Below are 22,441 nucleotides of genomic sequence, written 5' to 3' on the forward strand. Positions count from 1 at the left end.
CATTAAAAACTCGAAAACATATTTATTTTCATTCCTGGATAATTTGTTTAAATTGTTTGCATAAGAATAAAAAAAAAATAAACGTTCAAGTCAAAAAACATTTTTTTTAAATTTTTTTTGCCTAGATTAAGACATTTTTGAAGTTAATCAATACTGAAAAGCCCATAAACCTATTAGATTTGAAATTATAGGCAGGAGAAAAGTTGGGCAGATTGCCTTGACAGCAATTTCAAGAACCACGAAGTTCTATCATTAAAATTCGGAGTTGTAAAAACCATATCCAAAATCAATCTAAAATCATATAAATTTAAAAGATTTATTGACCTAAAAGCGGGCTAAAACTTAGTTTTCATTCTATTTGATTTTTAGAACATTGTGCATGATGCACAGCCGTTATCTTTTTAAATCTTTTAAATTTTTTACTGCGATTTCTAATGAATAAAAACTGTTTATTCATATTGCTTATGTGCAGGTTATTTAAAGTCCTTTAAAGCGAATATTTCTACTTCATTTTCATTTAATTTTTATAATTATTGATGAAGAATAAGGGTAATGGTGTCGTTTCAAAAGTTTTCCACAGCAAGCACTTGAGGACTTTATTAGTTGAAAATTCCATGACAGGAATATAATTTGTTTTTGTGTAATTTGCGTTGACAATATGATTGTGCGCTGTCCTGCCTGGTGGGGTCGCCCTCCTTTCAGTTGTTCGGGACAAAAGCGTAGCCTAATTGCAGTTAGTCACTTACATAACCAGCAATGATAGGCACGATTACATGATTACGCGGATTGCCAGCAGTTCCATGACCATTTGCCACAACCACAACGATTGCCACGACGACGACGACGATGACGACGACGACGACGATGGCTACCCACGCACTGGTGTTTCACTGGTTGTTTTCGCTTTCTGCGTCTAGGCACATCCTATTCCTAGTTGGACATTTGCATAGCGTCTGCAAGTGGGCCCCCCTATAATGTAATTCTGTTGCCAGTTTTAGGTCCAGCACGACCTTCGCCTCGGTTAGCTGCACTTTTTGGCCAAAGCCAAAAGACACACACACAGACTCACCCAAAACGATGGGGCTCCATTCATGGCCATGACCATGGCCATTGCTATTGGCCTGGCCTGGCTGTCTGTGTTGTTATTTTTGGCTCAGCATCAACATTGAAACGTGCTGCCCAGCTCCATTGCCGGTTGCCGGTTGCCGGCTGCTGCTGTTGCATGCTGCATGCTGGCGGCTTTATATCTGTGGCATTGGGGCGATGTCGATGTGGAGGCACAGTCAGCAATTGGGAGTCGTGTTGATGTTATTGCACTTCTTCGCACTGTGGCATTGACATTGAGGGGGAAAGTGTGGCAGTCAAGTCCACAATGTTGTTGTTCCTGTTGTATTTTTGGCATGCTGCCTGCCTGCCTGACTGACTGACTGACGGCATGCCTGCCACAATGCGTATACGTAATGTGTTCGCTCTATTTATGCTTCGCTCACACAATTTGGTGATTCATGGCAAATGAAATGGACTTATATTAGATTATGAATCATTTGCTTGTGCCTAAGAATTAATGTTATATAAATATTTACGTTTTAAATATTTCTGCTTCATCAACTTTTCACTCTCTTTCAATTTTCTATAAATGCTTTCTTTTTCCCCCACCTCTTTTAGGAACATATTTACGGTTTACCTCAAGTCCAACCATCCTGATGCCTTGGTCTGTTCGATAGTTTCATTTGAATTTTGCCTTTTTGGTCCATTTCATCGCCCAACGAAATGCGTTCAGACTTTGGCCACTTCACTCGCTCATGCTCGCACACATTCGATTTATATGCTTCGATAATTCTAGATTCTCTTGCTCTCTCTTATGCTATGTATCAGTATTTTTCTTAACATTTTTTGCATTTTATTTTCATGAGTTTTTTCTGGTTTTTTTCTTTTTTGCCTTCTGCTTTTTTGCTCGTTTGCATATTAAAATTTCATATGAATTTTTGCTTTATTAATATCTTGCAGTTATTTTTTTGTTGTTGGCTTTGGCTCTCTAGCTGCCTCTGCTGCTACGGTTGCCAGGGTTAGTTGAGTTCTTGCTCCATTTGCCCCATCAAACTGCACATTGAAATTAAATTTCATTTGTCTGCATGGCTGAAGGGAAGGTGAAGATATGGTAAAGAGGGGAGGGATAGCTAGTGGTTCTTCATACTACATACATACATACATATCTGGGGTTTGGCAAGCGCGATTTATTGAATTATTTAGCTAGCATCTGGTAGATTCGATTTGCTTGCTAGCCAGCCATATCAGATACAATTCGCAGCCACATACATACATACATACATATGTATCATACATAGATACATTTGTATGTACAAGAAACATGTGTATTAACGCCTTTACCCATATTGATTCCCCAACATCATGTAGAGTTCAACTAATTTGTTTTTTACTTCATTGCCTTCACTGAAGATCATTATCATGATGATGATGATGATGATGATAAAAATAACGATGTTGGCGATGACGACGTCATTGAAAATTAGACAAATTGAAAGAGTCAAAATGGCAAAAGGGACAAACAAAAATTGAAAAAAAAATAGAAGAAAAAAAAACAGACATTCATTATGAAGAACTTGACGTTGTCAACTAATACCAATGCAAGACAATCAATTTGCACACCCATACAGCCAAAAGCATGTCGTTTAAGTAGCAACTAGCCCTAGAGCCCCCATCAATGTGTGTAGATTATGGGTATTCTTGTTGTAATTTTAACTTATTGGATTGAGAATACCCTTACAGTGACAATTTTTGATATCATACCTTATTAGGTTTTTCTAAATTGAGTTTACAAGATGTGTTAGGTAAGTAAATACAGAATTAAAAAATAGTAAAGAGAGAATCTTTATCCACTCATAAATGGCCTTATTTTCTGATTAATGATTACCTTTTCTGGAGAAAATGGTTTCCTAGCCAGGATTCGTCTTGACTTGTGATCTCTTATTTTAATCTGTTTCGAATCGTTTTAGATTAAAATTTTATTCACATGCAAAATTAACGGATTTTTAATCAATGCAAATGATGATCGGAAGATCCTTTCAAATATAAAATATATTACTACCAATTCAATTTTTCAAACATGTGTATAAAGTTTTGAACTGTCCAATACTCGAAGCAAATATAGTTTATAGACAATTCTTTGATTAAAAGGTATATATTATTTAAAATAAATTAAAAAAACTTTAATACTTGTTCATTCTATTGCATACTTTAAGGGATAAAGTTCCTCACATTTTGCACTTCTAGATCGGCCTTTACTTAAGAGATTACAAAATTTAAATTTTATATAAATACATATATTTATAATAAAAGGCTAAATATCAATAAGCTTGGTACTGCGAAAAGAAGGTATACCTATAAGTAGATCCAGTAAGATCTGCTACAAATTCAGCTTAAAGATCTAGTTTTAAAAACTTTTTAGACAATTTTCATTTCAAGACTCTAGTTTAATCATAGTACTAAAATAGAAACCTGCTAGTTTATCTGACTTTCAGTAATCAATGGAATTAGCTATGAAGTACAAATTTAATGTCATCATTGATTATTGACATCTGTTTTCTATAAGTTGCATTTGTTTGGCTATGTTTTAACAAGGTTTTTAATAAATGGCCATAAATGTTAAGTATTATACAATTTTTATAGCTTTTTGCCAAACCAAAAGTAATCTCATATATTTCCAAAAGATTACAAAACTTAATGCATTTCTCGCCGTTATGTCAGGGTAATTTTTAGCTTGAGTACCCATAATAAAAAGATATTCTATCTCTCTTTTGGGTGTTTATTTTGCTGTTATTTTTTTTTTGTTTTTTGTGTGTGTGCCTCTTCTTTCTGTTCTTTTTGTGTTCGCTTCGACGCGTCACCGATTTTACTTGTGCGTGCGTATGTATGTATGTATGTGTGAAAGTTTATTCAACCAAACGTTCGGTTCATTGAACTTGGCCGAATGGCGAATATTCGGTTGTCGTAGGTTAGGGGCACCCCATTGTGCATTCACAAAATGAAGTTGCGGCGAGTTTAAGCACACATACACAGACACGCACACACACACACACACACACTCTCTCTAACCTATTACTTGTCTCTTTCTAGCTCTCTTTCCCTTTTTTGATTGTTGCCTCTCTTTAACATTTATGAAAAGACAAACTGACAAACTGACTGACTGGCAAAAACTGTGACGAAAAGTGCAATGGCAAATGCACTGACACTCACACACACACACACTAATACATACGCACATTAAATATATGTATATCAAAAGCGCATAAAAAGCAATAAGTAAGTACTTTATGGCACTGAAGAAATAGCATTTGGGCAGCCTTACATGTGTCCATACAGGAAATTGGGGGAGGAGCACTAGCATTTGGGTATGGGCATCGGATATAAACACTCACTCACACACACACAGATATATAGATATGCATAATAAACTCATTGATCATAAAGCAATTTAAACTATGATGGGGATGACTTTTGAGGATTATACTTAAATACATATATGTATGTATACACAAGCTAGATAAATACAAGTCCACAAGTCCAAATTTTCAGCTTCACTTCTCTTCAAGTTATCCTCACCCTCTCCCCAAAAAGATGTTTATGAAGGCCATCGAGATTCTAGAGGGAGAATAAAAATACCTCATAAAGATTGGCCACATATTTTTATGAGTATTTCATGCACACAATAAGTAGTTAAAATCAATCTTTGAATATATTAAATACTATTACGAATAACAATTTTTAACATTGAAAAGTTTTGAATAAAAGCTTTATATAATATAATAATAATTTTAAATTTGTATGCATATATTTAATATTAATTTTCACCGCTCAATTTGTCATTCTTCAATATCTAAATTCTTTTAAAAGAAAATGCAAAAATAAATAGAAAAAAAAATAAGCAAAATTTGTGGAATGAAGAGTTATTAAATTTAATCAACATAATGGCTTTCTACTTAATATTTAATAAATAATGAATTTAATAAATTGTTATTCTTATTAATAACTAAAATTACTTTTTGTATATGTCCGCGCAATAGTAATAGTTAAATATAAATTAAAATGAGTAAAAAAGGTAAACAATTACTCGAAAAAGGGAAAAATTATATTACATATTTGGAAAACAGTTGATGTAGATAAAACATTGAAGTACTTATTTATATTTTAAAACCTATAAAAAACGTTTAAAATAAAAATTCTTCTAAATATTCTTGACCGTTTGTTCTCCTATGATTGATGAACTTTAAAGACATCTTAAGACATCTAAAGTAAGTTTTTTTTCTTTATTTTTCAATGAAATTCAAATCTTTGTGTGTGTTTCCGACTTTCTTTTGAATTTTTCACCTTTCAATTACCTGGCTTTGACTGCTAATCATTTGACATTTACATACATGACACCGAATTCAATATGCCCTATGCAAAAGTATGCAACTAATTGAAAAAGTCAAATAAATCATGGAAATGTTATATGGCCATAAAAGTGTTAATTTTCTCTTGTGCAGCAGCATCTACGGGAAATGTTATAAAATGGGTCAACATCAACTTACCACAAAAATATACATACTAGAAGCGACATCAATTGTCTGCCTCTGTCTGTCTTCGGTTCGGTGGCATCTTGAGGCAAAGACCGCCCATAGACGCTTCCATAGACGAAATATGAGCGGCAACCGAAATGCACCAAAGCCGGATCGGAACTAGTCATATCCAGACCAATCTTCTTCTCACACTCTACTCTCCATCCTTTTTGCCCTAACATTTTGCATATGGGTAATTTGAGAACATTTGCGCTTTAACTGCATGCAAAGCAGAAAAAAAAAAACGCATAAAGAAAATGTGGCAAAGCCGAAAAGGCAGAAAAAAAAAGAAATATGTGCACATGTGTCGCCTGGGCCATGGTCTAGCCAAGTATCTATGTAGATGCGGCCATGTTCATGGTATTCTTTGAAAGGCCTAAACCGATGTTGTCTTCTTCTTTTCTGTTGTTGTTGTTGGTGTTGTCGCTGCTGCTGATGGTGCTGCTGACTTTGAGGGCTTCATCATCTGCTTTTGGCCGGTTGCTTGACTTGGCTCGGGTTGGCTTGGCTTGGCTTGGCTGTCGACGAAAACTGACAGCGACGAGCCATTGGAGTGGCTTAGGCTTAGGTTTTGGAGTAGGCACTGCCACCAACCAGATAAAAGTGGCCATACCCAAGGGTAGGAGACACAACACTACCGACAACGACATCAAGACAACACGACAACAACAAAAAACAACTTCAACTGGCGGCACATTTCAAGTTGACTTTATTTTCAACATCGTCGACTTTGGCCGTTTTCATTCTGTTGCTGCTTTTTGGTTTGCATTTTCGCTTTGCTCTTCGTTTATTTTATTTTTTTCTTTCTTTCTTATTTCTTATACATACGACCGAAACTTGATGAATTGGGAATTAATTCCTTTGACATCATTTTTTCTCTATCTCTCTTTTGGTGCTGAGCAGCTGGAATATCAAGATGTCTAGTCTTGCCTTGGTAACTATGAAAATTTTGCAACCTTGAATTATTTTTGATCATTTTATTCATTTAAAGAAATCAGCCTTAAGATAGGCAATGAAATGGAAAGTAAATTGGCTCTTTCCTATACGTATGACAATAAAATGTTAGTTAATATAAATAAATAAATATTATATATGATGGGATGTAAGAAAGTATACATAAGTACATGCGGCGGATCCTGGCATTAATCTTCAAAAGTTTAATCGAATTTGCTTATCGATATTTTAGCAGTTTATTAGGATTGGTGGGTGCACCAGAATGAGGGAGGACTTACTTTTGTAGAGTAACTTATATGTATGATGTCACAATTAATCGTATGACGCGCAAAAATTTCAACTACGATTTAATTGTAAGAAAAAAAAAACGGTTTATTAAATGAATTGCTAAACGATTAATGTCTGAAAAAATCTCTTTATGGCATACGTAATTTTTGGACAATTTGAAAAAATTCGTTTCTAAAATTCCACTACGTTAGTTTCCTAAAAAAAGAATTATCTAAGGCCTCAAAAATAAATGACAAGAATTTTACAGGATTTCTTTTTATAGGCGGGTTTACCTTCTTCTATCATAAACTTCTTGAACCAAACGCCTAAAAAGGTCCAATAAAACTTCTCGAATTCGGGACGAGCTCCACATTTTACGTTTTAGCTTGTCGATATTGGTTTTTAGGGGAAAAAAAGGGTTTTTAGAAAAACATGCGTACGTTCCAAGAAGATTTCTTAACTCATAAATACAAATGCATAATTTTGGTACTACCAAATATCTTTTTTTGTTACTGATGCTTTCAAATGATATTTGCCTTACAGATAAATTTGAAAATATTAAAAATTTGATGCTTCCCTTCGATTAATTATGATTAATAATCGCGCACCTTCAGTTAGTTACTAATGCTGATACCTTAGACACTTTGCTTGGATTTCTCTGAAGTATGTTTTGGTAGCAAAAATTGAAATTTAATTTAAATTTCGAAATTATTATAATATTATAATATTATCAATTATTATCCTACTTCATGAGCTTCACCTGGTTGATATGATGAAGTTATAATCCGTGATAATGCAAAATATAATTATGATTAAGCGAAAGCTTTTAATATTTATGGCAATTTGATAGACTTTTTATAGATTTCAAATTGCAGATAAGCTTAAGATCAATCTTGTGAAGTAGGAGTTCCTAAGGTGGATTCATATCATTATGGAGAGTTGGGCTCTTAACCAAATAAATAAATTGTAATTGTTAATTAGGGTTGGGATTACAGCATCCCAATTATACAGAATAAAATCAATCAATTCCTTTTTCTGATATTCTATACTTATATTTCATTCTATTCTATATGATTCTACAATATACTAATCTTATCCTCGTTTTAAAATGTTTTATAATCTTATACTGTAAATAATGCCAAAGCAAGTTTATTCATTAACAAAATGTCTTTAGTCCTGTAATGCCCTTTGATACCCTAGCACACTCTCAATTGACTCTTAAATAGTATATGTGTATTGACATTTTGGGCGTTTGGCATTTGATATCCTGGGTGTGGGTGAGTGTGTGTGTGTGTATGTGCATTTTTTTTTGAGGCAAAAGTCATAGAATTGGTTTTTGCATACGCATTTTGCACTCTCACTCTCAATTTTCATCTTTATCTTTGTCTCCTTCTAACGTTAAGACTTTATTTACACTTTGGGGTAAACTTGGGACTTTTCTTTTAGCCCCTTTCCCTAATGGTGCACCACCCCTTATGTACCCCCTGGATGTCCCATCATGTGCATTGTAAAGTTCATTGCACTTTTTGCGCAGAATTTGTTGCCTTACCAGCCGAAGAACAAAACGCACAGACGGACAATGTGTTTTGTTATTGTTGTTGTTGTTGTTGCTTTCCTACTCTTTGGCATTTTGCTTCATGGTATGAGTGTGGGTTTTTTTCGTGTTTGGCGTTAACATTGGCAGCAGGTGTTTGACATTGCGTCAAAGGTATTGTTGTTGTTGTTTTTGTTGCTGCTGCTGCTGCTGCTGCTTCTGCTTCGACTTCAACACCAACTACTTGGACTGGTTACCTCACAGGCTGACAGCCTGCCACAGGAAGCCATACAGCATTTATCGTAGGTATGTGTGTGTGTGTGTGTTTGTATGAGAGAGTTCTGGCCAAGTTGTTTTTATTGTTAACAAGCTTTTTGTTGTTGTAGGTCGCAAAATGTGAGCCACTAAAGAGCATGAGAGAAAACTGTTTCTGTTGTTGTTCTTGATGTTGCGAAAATAACTTTTTTTCGGTTCAAATCATTGTTCAATTAGAGCCGAGACCTCAGCAAGTTTTGCTAATTAACCATATGCATACAATACTATATAGAACTATATAGGATCTTGTGAAATTTTTAATAGATTTATCTCAGAAAAGAACTTGAAGATTTCTCAACCTTTAGAAATAGTTTTTGGGATCAAAATAAAGTTTTAATAATGAATTTAATAAATTGAATATATTGAGGCGATTCTTTTTCATATTTTCTCTTACCAATCCAGATTCTGGATTTAGTTTTTTAAATTGTATTAGGAATTATAATGCAAAGACAATCTAGAAAAGTAAAACTTAAATGAATAAATATTAATTGAAAGTGTAATAAGTATTAGAAATATGACAAAAAAAAAGATAATAAAAAACTAGAGAATTCCCCAATAGAATAGAATTCACCCAAAGTAAAATTCATCATTAAATTTGAAATAAATATTGTGTAAGAAAAAAACAATTTCTTACGATTTACATATGTGATGTGGCTAATGTTAATGCTAATTAAATTCTAATAGATTCTAAACTTGTTAAGGGCTTTTCAAAAGTTTTAGCATAAATTCACGCTTAACTTAATGCACAACTAGCCAACTCAAAAAGATAGATGAAAAAAAAAAAAAAAAACAAACGCTTGAAACTTAATCAAATAGAACTTGAACTAAAAACTCAATTGTTAAGTGCTTGAATGGTCGATGTGAATTTCTAGCATAAGTAGAATATGTAGAATTTTTGTAAAATAAATATCTATTTGCATTGGCTTTCAAATGGCTGGCTGGCTGGCTGGTTGGTTGGCTATTTGATTGCTAATTTGATGCCCATTTGGTATTGGTTATTCCTTTCAATTCCTTTCCTTGCCTTTCCCACTCCGTTTCTCTGTGTTTTATTTCGAATTTATTTGCCTTTGGCCAACAGCTGCAATTGAAAGCAAATATAGCGTATACGCCCCAGTCGACTGTACTTACGCATGATGTTCTGTTTCTGTTTGGCCTTTTCTTTTTTTTTTTTTCTTGCTTCTATTTTTTTGTGCTGTAATTTTTCTAAACATCAAATAGTAGGCTGGCCCAGGACGAAACGGGCGAACGTCTGCATGCATAATGCATGTGCAAACGCATAAAAGGATATTGATCTGCCCCCGACCAGCAAAACGACCGCTAGGCATTGGTGAGGCAGAGCAAGCGAGTGAGATATATAGGGGAGATAGAGTGGGATGGATGGGGGGGGTCGGGCCGCAAAACTTTTTTCATTCCATAAAAAAAAAATAAAACAAGCATCAGGAAATGATAATGGGGTGAGGGAGCTTAAGCAGGGGTCCTCCAAGACAGGCCTCGAAAATTGCTTTCGCAATTTCTGTATAATTCTTCTTGTTTTTACATATGTACAATAATTTGTACATATATTTAGATATATGTATATATATGGGGTATGTACATACATATATACTTTTGCCATTATATGCATTTTCTACATCGCAACTTACGCACTTTTCGTTATGGCCTTTTTGTTTTTGTGCTAACATGCGTGTGTCCTGTGGCCTGTTCAAGTGAGCTGTGTGAGTCAGCCAAGTGCCAAGTTTTTGCTGCTTACGCAATATTTATAATTATAATCATATTTTCCCCTGCAATTCGTACACATACATATAAATGTGTATAACTCTAGCGACTCTTTCTGCCGCACTGCTGCACAGTTGTTAAGAGATTTAAATTGCATTTATAAAGAGATTTCTGGCCTATAGCTTTCATGTCAGTTGCCTCTTTTCTTGCCTATTTCTTCCATTAAGCTTCTTTTTTCTTTTTTTGGCCAGCCTAGGGGCACTTCCTGTCGCCGAAAAAAAAAAATGGAAAACAAACATCAAGGGTGAACAAAAAAAAAAAAAAACGTAAAGTAAAATTCATTTCCCTAGCGCACGACAAAGCCTTGTCGCCAGTCAGACGGCCCAAACAAGAGTTAACTTTTGCATTTTCATTTTGGTCAAAACAAAAACTTTTCCCCAAACCAAAAAAAAAAAAAATGCAAAAAGGACATAAAAAACACAAAAAATAAGAATGTATTTTGCATTGATAATTAAGCCAGAGAGTGAGAATAGGGCGCAATATTAATGAATACTCCATTTGAATACTCTTTCTAAATTCCAAATTTTTAAACTTCAAACTTTTTTTTGCTGGGATTTTGCTTTGATTAGTTTTGGTCAGAATATTAAAACTATTTCAAAATCTATAAATAAATTAGGAAAAACGATTAGATATATATGAAATCGATTTAAGTCAATAAAAACTTAGCATAAGGTTAATAAAATTAAAGCCTTTAAGATTGGTCAAGCTCTTTTTTTGAATAGTAATACATTTTGGCAACAAACAAGAGAAAATATAGAAAGGTATTTATATTTCAATCCTTCTAATCCCAAAGGATTGAAACCATTCAGAGCCTTTTTATATGAAACCCATTGCGAATGCCAAAAAAATTCAAAAAATTCTGCTGGGAGCAAGCACAAAAACTCCAAAAGTAAATTGACCGTTTTTTTTTTTTGTATTGTTGTGTTTTTGTTAAAGTTTGCCAAAATTTTCAATTCAATTCAATGATTTATTGCAGCCACTGGCCACATACATACATAGGTTCTGGCTACTTTTCGTGTTGACCCTAAAATTGTTGGGGTCCTTGCATATTTGACAAAACCACAAAGAGAATAAATAAAATAAAAAGGCATTAAAAGAAAGGAGAGAGAGAGAGGATAATGGACTGAAATGAAAACCTTCTCTCTTACCAATACCAGGCACTGGACAAATTTATGATAATTTGAAACGAAAAGAAATTCAAAACGTCCACCATCGGTACGTATAGAATGACATTAGTACATCGTCCATTATTGCCATGGAACATGCTCTTTTGTTGTTTGTCGAAACATTTTCTGGGCCCATAGGCGCCCCCTGTCACGCCCACTCTTAGCTACTACTACACTGAGACACACGGCATGGTCTTTGTTGGAAAATTATGACCGCCAGCAAATTGTAAATTATATTTAATTAAGGCTGCATTTTTGAATACAAACCAAGCTGTAGGTTCTCTTTTTTTTTTTGATTTTCCTTTGCATTCGCTTTGAAAAAAAGCAGAAACCATACAAACAAAAAAGTAAAATCACATGGAAGGAGAAACAAAAGAATTCAATTGTATTTTTAATTAGGCAGCATTTTGTGTTGTTTTGCTTTTACTTTGGTTTATGCAACTGCTTAATATCATTTAGGTTTTTGCAATATTCATGCCACATGGGTATAAGGAGAATGGAAATACATAACTAACTTTGCATGCCAAGCGAACGAAATGTCCTCTATAAATACTTGACGAATCCAAAAAAAAAGTGCTTGGGATGTGTGTTTGTAAGGTGGAGAGCTAAATTCTTGAAAATTCCAAGGCTGTTATTTAGAGAAGAGCACTAATAATTACAATAATTAAGATCCAAATAATTGCAAATATTTGAACATTGTCAACAATTTTATCTTATCTGTAGCATATAACGTTGAATCTCACAAGGAGTGTTGAGCAGATGTTCTTTTATAGTGCTGGCCGACTACGCGATAGTTTCGGGTAGGGTCAGGTCGGCTGGGGGTGGGTTACAAGATAGAGATTAGCCAGAACTCGATACTTAGCTAGCTTTAAATTCGCGTACTTAAGGACACCAGGGTATAGGTTTAGCGAAGAAGGAGGGGGGTGAAAAACAGAAAACAACACCGGTTAATCTATGTAGAATCACGTTTTAAAGCGTCAATTTTTCTACAGATTCCTCCGTTTGTTCAGTCACTTTTAATTAAGTATAATGACGTACACAAGAAATTTGGATAACATTCCTAAAGAATCTTCTTTGGATAAGTTCTTGCGAACAGTTTGTCAATAAATGCATTAACATTAAGTATTCCATTTGTATTATTTACTTTGAACTAAAAATAGAAAAATCATTTTAGTTGAAGATATTTTTCATTCTTCTAAAGATTTTGGAAAGGCCAGAGACCATTTGTCTTGAATCTCTTACATTTTTTTACAATTCCTTTAATTCAAGCAACATTTTAAAATACTATTCAATTATTCCCTTTTATTTCCTTCAACAAATTAAAGTAAATTAAACTTTGCGTCCAATAAGATATTATTGACTAAAATCGATCAAATATTAACAGAGATTATAATTCATAAAGAACGTAATAGATGGTAAAACTTTGCTAGTGCATTCATATGAATATATAAAATACAGAATTATTAGGTGGACTCTCTGAAGTTGCTGACTTAACAAACTGAAAAAACTAGAAACAAAATGTAGATCTAGAGAACTGTTTTTGTTTTGCTTGACGAATGTGGAGGATACCCAAAGCTACAAAGGACAATTACAGTTTCCGAAGCATTATTTATTATTGTAACCCTGCAAGTATATTTTGCTTCACCCAATAAGGGAACACTATATAATCTAAAGAAGACTGGCCAGAATGTATTCGCTACAAGATGTCTGTTTTTAACATTATAAAATATAGATTTTTAGGCTCTAAGTAACCAGAGAAAGAAAAACTTCAACAAGAAACAATAAATCTTTAAAAAATGTCAAACTCTTTAGTTTAATTCCATATATAAACTATAATTGTAGGTTAGGTAGGTTAGGAATTACGAAATTTAGTTTTGGCAGCAATAATAGACCACTTTAAGACATATCTTTAGGTTTAGCCAATTATTACCCATCAAATATATATAGATACATATATATGTATATAAAAAACATCCTACAGGCTTGAGTGCATTTCCAGAAATGGTCTTTGCTTGGCTACTAATAAATTTTTGGTTACCTTTTCCAAACGCACAGAAAAAAAAAAAAAAAACTTGCAGTTCAACAAAAGACAAAGCTATAGCCTGTTGGACATATTTTAGCCAACTTTTAAAATATGCTGGCAGCAGCTGCAACTGGACAACAACGCTGATGATGGCCATGCCAGTCAGATGGAGGCAATCGACGTTGTCATTGTGCACCAAAAACAAAGCGAAACACTAACGAAAAAAAAGTGGTTTTCTATATATTTTTCTAAAATGAAAATGTCTAGTTTTTGCTCATCAACGCCGACTCGGCTTGGCTTGGCTTGGCCTTCCTTGCCAGCTTTGTTGCCGTTTGCTGTTTGGTGGTTGGCTGTTTGTTGGCCAAAGTTGTCGCCAGGTTTTTATGCTCCTCAGACTCTTGGCAATGTCATTAACTTGGCCAGCCGCCTGCTCCAGCGGTGCCAGTGGTGACATGGGCAACATGATGCGCGATTTGAGCATTAATGTTCATTCAGGTGTGCGGGTTTTTCTTTTGCCATTGCTTCTGCTGCTGCTTCTGCTGCTTCTCTAATTTTGCCAAAGTACAAAAAGTGCGTGTGCAATTATAAAATGCATTTCATTGCTAAGGTCCAAGTTGCAGCCCCATCACGCCCATGGTCTAAGCAAAGAGATGCAATGACTTTGATTTCGTGTCGCCAAATTGCTGATGCTCTCTGCCCGAAAGGAAGAGGTTCATTAAAAAAGTATTTGAGCTGAGATTTTTGCCACACATTTTTGATTGCCAACTGGCAGACCCTCGATCGAAACGAGTTGCCACTGCAAAGACAGAGGGAAGAAAAAAAAAAACTTGCCCAGCCAGCGCACTCCTCTTCATCATCATCATCATTATTATCATCATCATCACTGTGATTACCTGCGAAACTGAGTACTTTATATGTACTAGAAATGCAGCTGTAAGATCTTCTTGTTGTTTGTCAGATTTGTGGTTTTCCTTTCGAAACTTGACTATCCCTGTCCCAGTTCCCTATCCCACATCATTCTCCTTACCCCCCTGCCTACTGCAAATTGCATTTCTGTTTTCGCAATGGTCAAAAAAAAAAAACTTTACGAGAAACGTTTCTAGCCAGGCTTTTTCCACTAAAATAACTCAACTGATTGACACTCAGGAAACGTCAGGAATTTGATTGGCTTTTATGACTTTGCCGCCGCTTTAACCATTAGACAAAATATTTTATATACCTACATTTATATACATATTTATTTATATATATACTTATATGTATGTGTATAAAGGTAAATGAAATTTTGCATAATTTTGCCGCTGTCTCTTTTCGTTGGCGCATAATTAGAATTCATAGACATGTGTCCAGTGGATAACAACAGAATTTGTTGTCTTCGTCATCGCTGTTGGCCATCTTATATATGCCTAGGCCATAAGGTTCATTGACGCTTCACCACAGAACAAGAATCAAAACGAAACTGCGCCAAAAATAGCTAAACACAAAAAACCAGTTCCAAAAATGCAACACAGACAGGTAACCCAATACAGGAATTTTCATAATTTTTGCATTTTTATAGAATATACAAAAATCCATAAAAAAAAAACAACACTACACAATTCGTTAAGTAGGCACAGCCAAATGATACCCTTTAAACTTCTCTCAAGGCAAAGCATTGGAGGTTTTAGAAAAGGAAATCAAATCTCGTGAAATTGTTTGTGAACATTATATCATCATCATATCATATCAGCGAGAAAGTTTTAGTTAATAATTACTAAGATTATACAAAATGCTTCTTAGATTTAGCTTAGAATTCTTATCGTTTATTTTTTACAAGTATTTAACCAAAATCCTTTTGAACCTATGAAGAGTAATAAGTAAGTTAAATGTTTATATAAATAAAAATAAATTAAAAGAAGAATAAGTAAATATATCCTAGATATCTATCTATATAGTTGATGTATTTGTTGACATAATATATACAAATAGAATAGGATATTTTAATCCATCTTCTGCCGTTTCTCGATTTTTCCAAGAAAAGTTATTCATAAAGTTCTAGATTTTTTTTTAAAGTATTTTTACAAAAAAGTCAACATGCAAAAATAAAGCCTGTTTTATTAGCTTTGTGTAAGTGAGTTAGTTTATTAATTTGAACTAAAGCTAATAGAACTCACTAATTGTTGCACTAAAGCTAATAATAGCTTTCAAGTTCTTTAGTTCAAATTAATCTAAAAAACAATATCTTTAGAAAAAAGTAAAACCAGATTTACAAAATATATTGAATATATTTACATTTGATCTCGACAGAGAATGGATCTAACAAAATTTTAAATTATATTTTTCTATATTGCCGAAACGGAAAGGAAATAAGTCAAATAAGCTAACAATTATATTAAATTTTTAACTGTTTAGCTAACAAAACGTTTAATTTTCCTGAAAATATAAAAATTTTCAAAAAAAATCGTATTAATCTCTTTATTTTTTTACGAATTTGGACCTTTTACTTTTAAAGAACTCAACCGATTTGGTTTCCAATTTCAGGAGAAACTATTTGTATATGATAAGTCCAAACTAATGGAAGCAGGTAATATATTTCACTTGATTTTTCTTGTTATTGGTTTTTCTTTTTTGTAATATCCATTTTTTTTTACCCAATTCATGTATCTAAAGAGATAGTTAACTAACCCAACTCTTTAATCATAGTTATAGGGAATAAATGATTCCTCCTTTCTTTCTGTTTTTGTTTTTGGGTTCATTGAACGTGCTCAAGGCTATCATTTAATAGAGTTTTTGTTGTTATTTTTGTTGTCATTATCATCAGATGTGCATAAAGTTTTTTGTTTAGCCAAGGGCCGAAATTACAACATGGATTGTGAAATAGAATATGTCTATGGGCGTCCTGTGTGTGTGTGTGTGTGTGTGTGTGGTCTACACTAATTAGCTTTGGCCATTGAAAGCGCATTTGATGATGGCACAGATTTCACTCCAGTTCATTCCATTCCATTCAATTTCATTGATGCAATCGCGCCTTATTGCAACACCAGAAGGGCAACAAGCAAAACTCTTTGCCGATTTTCATTCATGCCGCCTGTCCTCATTGTCTGTCTTTTTCTCCCTCTCTCTCTCTATGTGTGTGTTGGGGCTTGTGTATCGGTTAGCTGGATGCGCATTTGGCTACTTCAGTTGCCAAGTTACCAGGCTGGGACACACCTTCCGCCACAACGCCACGCTAATCACGAGTAGAAGGAGCCAGCGCCGGCAGCAGCGCGTGGATAAATCAAAATACATTCGAGACGTGAGCAAAGCCGCCTCCTACTTCTCCTTCTCCTTGCATCTTGCTCTCCCTGCTGCACCAGAAGAGACGACTTAGCCATACAGTCTGATGTCTGCATAATCCGAATCCAAAGAAAGTGCCGCACATGGGTCTTCGTTTCGTTGACTATGTAGTTAGCCTGGCTAGCTGGCTGGCTGGCTGGCTGGCTGGCTGGCTGGCTCTTCCAAAGACATAGACATTGGCTCTTTAGTCGTATCTTTCACTTTGATTGTGGGTCTGGGTGAGACTGCTGGATTTGTCGGGTGGCTCGTGTGGAGCTCGTGTTGACTATTGTTGTTGTTGTTGTTGTTAATGCACTTGCCTTATGTTGCCAGCCACTTGGCCACTTGGCTACTGTTTTGTTTACCAATGTCTGTATATATATATATGTATGTATATATAACTCAATCAGCAGTTGCATCTGCATCTCCATCACCTTCATTTGCCAACATCTTTTTGACCCACAACAAATTGCCAAAGCGACAGACTAGCCCATTATGTTATGAATTTGAGCGGGCCACACGGTATGCCAGATATGCGGCAAAAAAATAAGAGGACAAAAAACTAACCAACCAACCACTGTCCATAGTTGTATTTAAGTTCTAATGAAAACCTAATTACAAAATCAGCCAATACTCTCAAGACTCACTGATAATTAAGGCGCACACTTGGCGACATCATCTTCGTCGTCGTCTTCTTTGCCGTCGTCGTCATCGTCTCTCTATGAAAACCACATTTAAAAGCCACATTAATGACCAAGAGACAACGATGCGACTGACCACTTTGGTAAAATAGGAAATTGCCCACTGCTTTCGTTTGGCTGTTGTTTGGCTGTTCTTTGGCTGCTTTTTTCTTCCAATTCCTATTCCTATTTTTTGTTTCTGTTTGTTTGTTTGGTTGCGTCTTCTTTTCGTCCATCTCCATTCGAGAAGACAAGATCAACACCGTTGACCAATCGTGTCGCCTTGGCCTTCTCTCTCCACACAAAAAAAAAAACCAAGTCGTTGCTCTGCTCTGCCAGTGTCCAGCGTTTTCAGCATTTTTAGTTAATTTACCAGGAAAAACATTTGAAATTCTTAAACAAAAAAGAAGAAAAAAAAACAGCAACAACAAGTAGTCGTATAGCAAAGAGCAGCAAAAAAAGAAGTCACCTCGCCTATACTACGCCTTGTTATACTTTAACTTTAGAAAAGGGTAGTTCAGCTAATGCGTTTCAGTTGTACATTTCGATACGTTTCAGTTAAGATATAGTTTTCAATTTATAGAACTCAAAAACGAACTTAAATTCGTAATATTATTTGAAAAAAAAACATCCAACACATTTAAAATACAAAGTTGGTTAAGGATTTTCTTAGCTTGAAATTAATATACACAAATAAAACTCAAAATTTATCTTAAAACTGTAATTTGCTTGAGAAAACAGCCAACTAATTTGGAATTTAAAATCTTTAATTCGGCTGTCTCAGGACCTGCTATGAATTAAACTTTAGTCATCTTTCCATCCGAAGGTTTATCGATAGGAAAAAGATGAAGGATACTTGGAAGAAGTTTGAAAACTATATAAATGTTTTCGGATTTTAATGGAAAATCTCTCTATCGAGGAAAAATTCAATAAAATTTCATTAGTAGTTCAAGAAAAAAAGTTCTTCAGTAAACCTAAGTGTGGTAAGACGTCCTTGGGCCAAAAGATCACAAAAATTTTATCCAAAAATGATAATTTCAATTGATTCCAAAAAGATTACTGGAGCTAAATTGAAAATTTATGGTACGCTATAGTCTATCTAAAATTACCCAGATCGAACTTTATCAAAGGGTAAATAAGTATATTTATAATATGAAACATTTCACCGTCGAAAATTAATATTTATAGTATAATACTTACACTTTAATTATAGCATTAATACCGAATTCGATTGATTAATTTAACCAGATTTTATAAAAATCTGCTCAGCTTTTAGATTGTATACCATAATTTGCTTATAAATGCTTAGTTTTGTGTGAGTGATCTCTTTGGAAAGTGTATTTGTTAGTCGCATTTAGACCATATTGTACTTCAGTTGTTTTCCTGTACGGTGTTTTTGTTGTTGTTGTTGTTGTTGCTGCGTCGGCATAGACTAAAAATCGCATTCGATCATTTATGGGATTTTATTTGGCGCGTCAGCAAATGTTGCTAAGCAATTTATTTATGACATTTTTTTTGCTATTGCCCCCAACCCCAAATCCAGATGCTGTTGCTGCTGTTCCTCTGGCTACAGATTCGTGCAACAATTTCTAGGCGGGCTGCTCAGTAGCAACAACAACGATGGCGACAACACAAAGTCAGAAAGTCAGAGGCAAGTTCCATATTCATCAGCTGCGACACTCTTCATTCTTGTTGGTTGTTTGCTTGTTTGTGGCTTGTCTTGTAATTTTGTTTGTCGGGTATGTTTTTCTATTGAAACCCAAACTGGATTTTGTCTGAAAATGATTTGCTAGCCCGTACACACACACACACACATACTAAAACCTCCTCCGGCCTCCCTCACTCTATTGACAGTCGTTGCAATGGCAGTGGCAATGGCTAGTAGCAATGTCTCTTGCTGCTGTTGCTGTTGCAGTTGCAATTGCTGTTGATTTTGCCATTGCATTTTAATTAAGTGCATTTTAATGAGGCATCATTGGCCCGCTGATGCGATTTTGTACAACACCAATTACATGAATGCATTTTAAATAGTCTCAGTCAAGTCTGGGAAATGCCTCAGACCCATGTTGTATTTCATTTAAGTCAGCAACTAACTAACTAACGAACTAACTAACCATCTGACTAACTAATAACAAAAATTTCAACAAAAAAATAAAATGACATCTGCTAATTGTTGAGCCTATTTAAATTAGCTTCCACGTTTGCGGTTTTAAGTTATATTGCGGTTTAAATAAATAACAAAAAAGTATAAATAATGAAAAAAAAAATTGCAGCAGCAGAAAAATTGTCTATTTAATTTGATTTCATCTGTCTGTGAATATTTGCAACTGAATCCATTCCTCCAACCATTCGCCCAGTGTTTTTTTTTAGTCGTGCTAATGCACGTAAATAGTGGGAATTGAGTTTACTCTGCTGTCCAGGTGACAACAAACTTTTTAATGGAAATGCAGTCATTCGGTATTCATAATAAGATTGTTTACAGTCGAGTTTATTTTTGTTTCATGAGTCGAAAGAATCCATGCCAATTGCTAGAAATAGTCCAATTATCCAAATGCATTTAAATTATTTACTTTAGACAAGAAATGTCTTGCTATTGGAAGTTTTTAATAATCAATAAGATGGCTAAATTTTTGATTAGTATTTTTATAAAATTTTTGGGTAAACGAAACTTATTTATTTCATGTTTAGGATATATAAATGGAAAATTGAAAATTCTCAAAAGAATATTCTCGACACAAGATTGATTATAAAAAGTTACAAATTTTGTGTAAATCATATAAAAGTTTCCTTAAAAATCGAATTGTTTGATATATGAACTAATCTACATATCTTAAGGCGAAAAATGCTAAGGATTTTCTTATTGATTTCTATTTCAGAAGCCAAGGACAAATGTCCAATGCATAATATTGAATTCATTTGCTCTACGTTTTTCATTAGGATTTTGTGTTGTATTTTGCCCATCCTGATTTTAAAACTTTATGCAAAGTTAATGCCTTTTTTTGTATATGTATAGGTAAGGCTTTATTTGTTTTTTTTTTCTTTTTTTTGCTCTCCAATTGCGTAATTTTCATTAGTTTGCTGCATTTGCAGACAAATTAAGAGCTGTTGATGTTCAGCACTCACTCCCATTCTCTCTCTCTCTATTTTTCTCTATCCCAAAAGGAAAAGGATTCCCCCCTCAAATGAGAATATGTGAGAGTGTATGAAATAAACCAAAGTGCGTATCTGTGAGATACGCATGCAAATAGCTGAATGCAAGTGCTTCTGGCCGCAGGACTAACCCTTTCAGGCGGCCATCCTAGATGGATGGATGGATGGATGCAAATGTGTTTGTGTGGTTTTAAATTTTTTCCATTTTATACGCAAATAATTGTGAATTTTTTATTTTTCCCCCATTTTAGTACTGACTACGGTTGGTTATTGTTTGGTTTGGTTGAGTTTATTTTTTATTTTTAATTAAAAGCGGAAGTAAAGATGATGGAGAGAGGATGAGTAGGATATGACTGTGAGGTAAATGGGCTGATTGCAAGCTTTGGTGACTTGTCAAGTGAGTGCGTGTGTGTGTGCCTGTGTGTGTGTGTGGGCATGGCACTTTGGCATATCAGTTACAGCATCTGTATTTTCTAGTCTGTAGTGTTTTGCCAACAATGCGATTTTTCAGAGCATTGTTGTTGCCATTGCCATTTCAAAACTCCCTTCGTGTGACGGACATATACATCAAATCATCAGCTGCTACGGCGATTTCAGACATTCACCAGATGAAATGTCAAATGCGTTCCCACTCCTGTATGAGATCCTTCGCGAGTCCATGTCTATGAGTGTGCGTATGTACGTATGTATGTAGGATATGTCTATGGGATATACTCGGCTGACTGCTGCTTAGAGGATAGCAAGCGCAAACTAAACCAAACTCAACAACAATAAAAACATGGCAACAATTCAAAACTGAAGAGTTTTTCAAATAACGAAAAAGGAAAAAAAAAAAACATAGAACTCAGAGGAAAGAGCACAAAAAGGCTTGCAACAAAAAAAAAAAAAGAAAAAATCGAGAAAATAAAAACAAAACAAACAACAAACGCATCATCCAGCAATGCAGTCAGTCAGTCAGTCATTCAGTCATCATCATCAGCATCATCAGCAGCATCCTTTGGCTCTGCCCTATGCCACGCATGAAGAGATTTCGGTTTAGCTTTTGATTGACGAACTTGGCTTGGTTGTTATTGTTGTTGTTGTTGCTGCTGCTGCTGCTATTCCTGCCAACCAGCCTGCCAGCCTAGCAGGATGCCTTGTTGTTGTTGCCGCTGCCGCTTTTCACTCAAACTCATCAACGTCAACGACGCATTCAAATCGTTTTGATGGACTGCCGCAGCTCTCCACCCTCTTATCTCCCCATCCTCTTGTCCTCACGCAGCATATCCTGCCATGCACAAAAAAACAAAACCAAACACAACAAATCCAAAAGGAAAAGAGAAGGCATAAAAAAAACCAAACCAAACCAAACCAACCCAAACCAAAACGAAACCAGGAGAAGAGCCTTGCACAATATTTGTATTTTACGCAATTTTCAGTGATTGCCACATGTCGACTGAGCCTAGTCGGACTAGCTGATTTGCAAACCGATTTTCTGTATTGTTCTTGTCAGTCAGCGCATTGTTCTTGATTATCATGCAACAATATGCGGTAGGTGGCGGCGGGCGACATTTGTGTGGCAAGTATGTATGTATGTATGTATGAACTAAGGACTAAGCTCCAATTGGAGACTGGGCCCATGTTTGCTCTGTCATTGTCTTTGCTTGCTGATTGAAAGTTAGTGCGAC

This window comes from Drosophila willistoni, chromosome 3R (assembly GCF_018902025.1).
Source record: "Drosophila willistoni isolate 14030-0811.24 chromosome 3R, UCI_dwil_1.1, whole genome shotgun sequence".
NCBI lineage: Eukaryota > Metazoa > Arthropoda > Insecta > Diptera > Drosophilidae > Drosophila > Drosophila willistoni.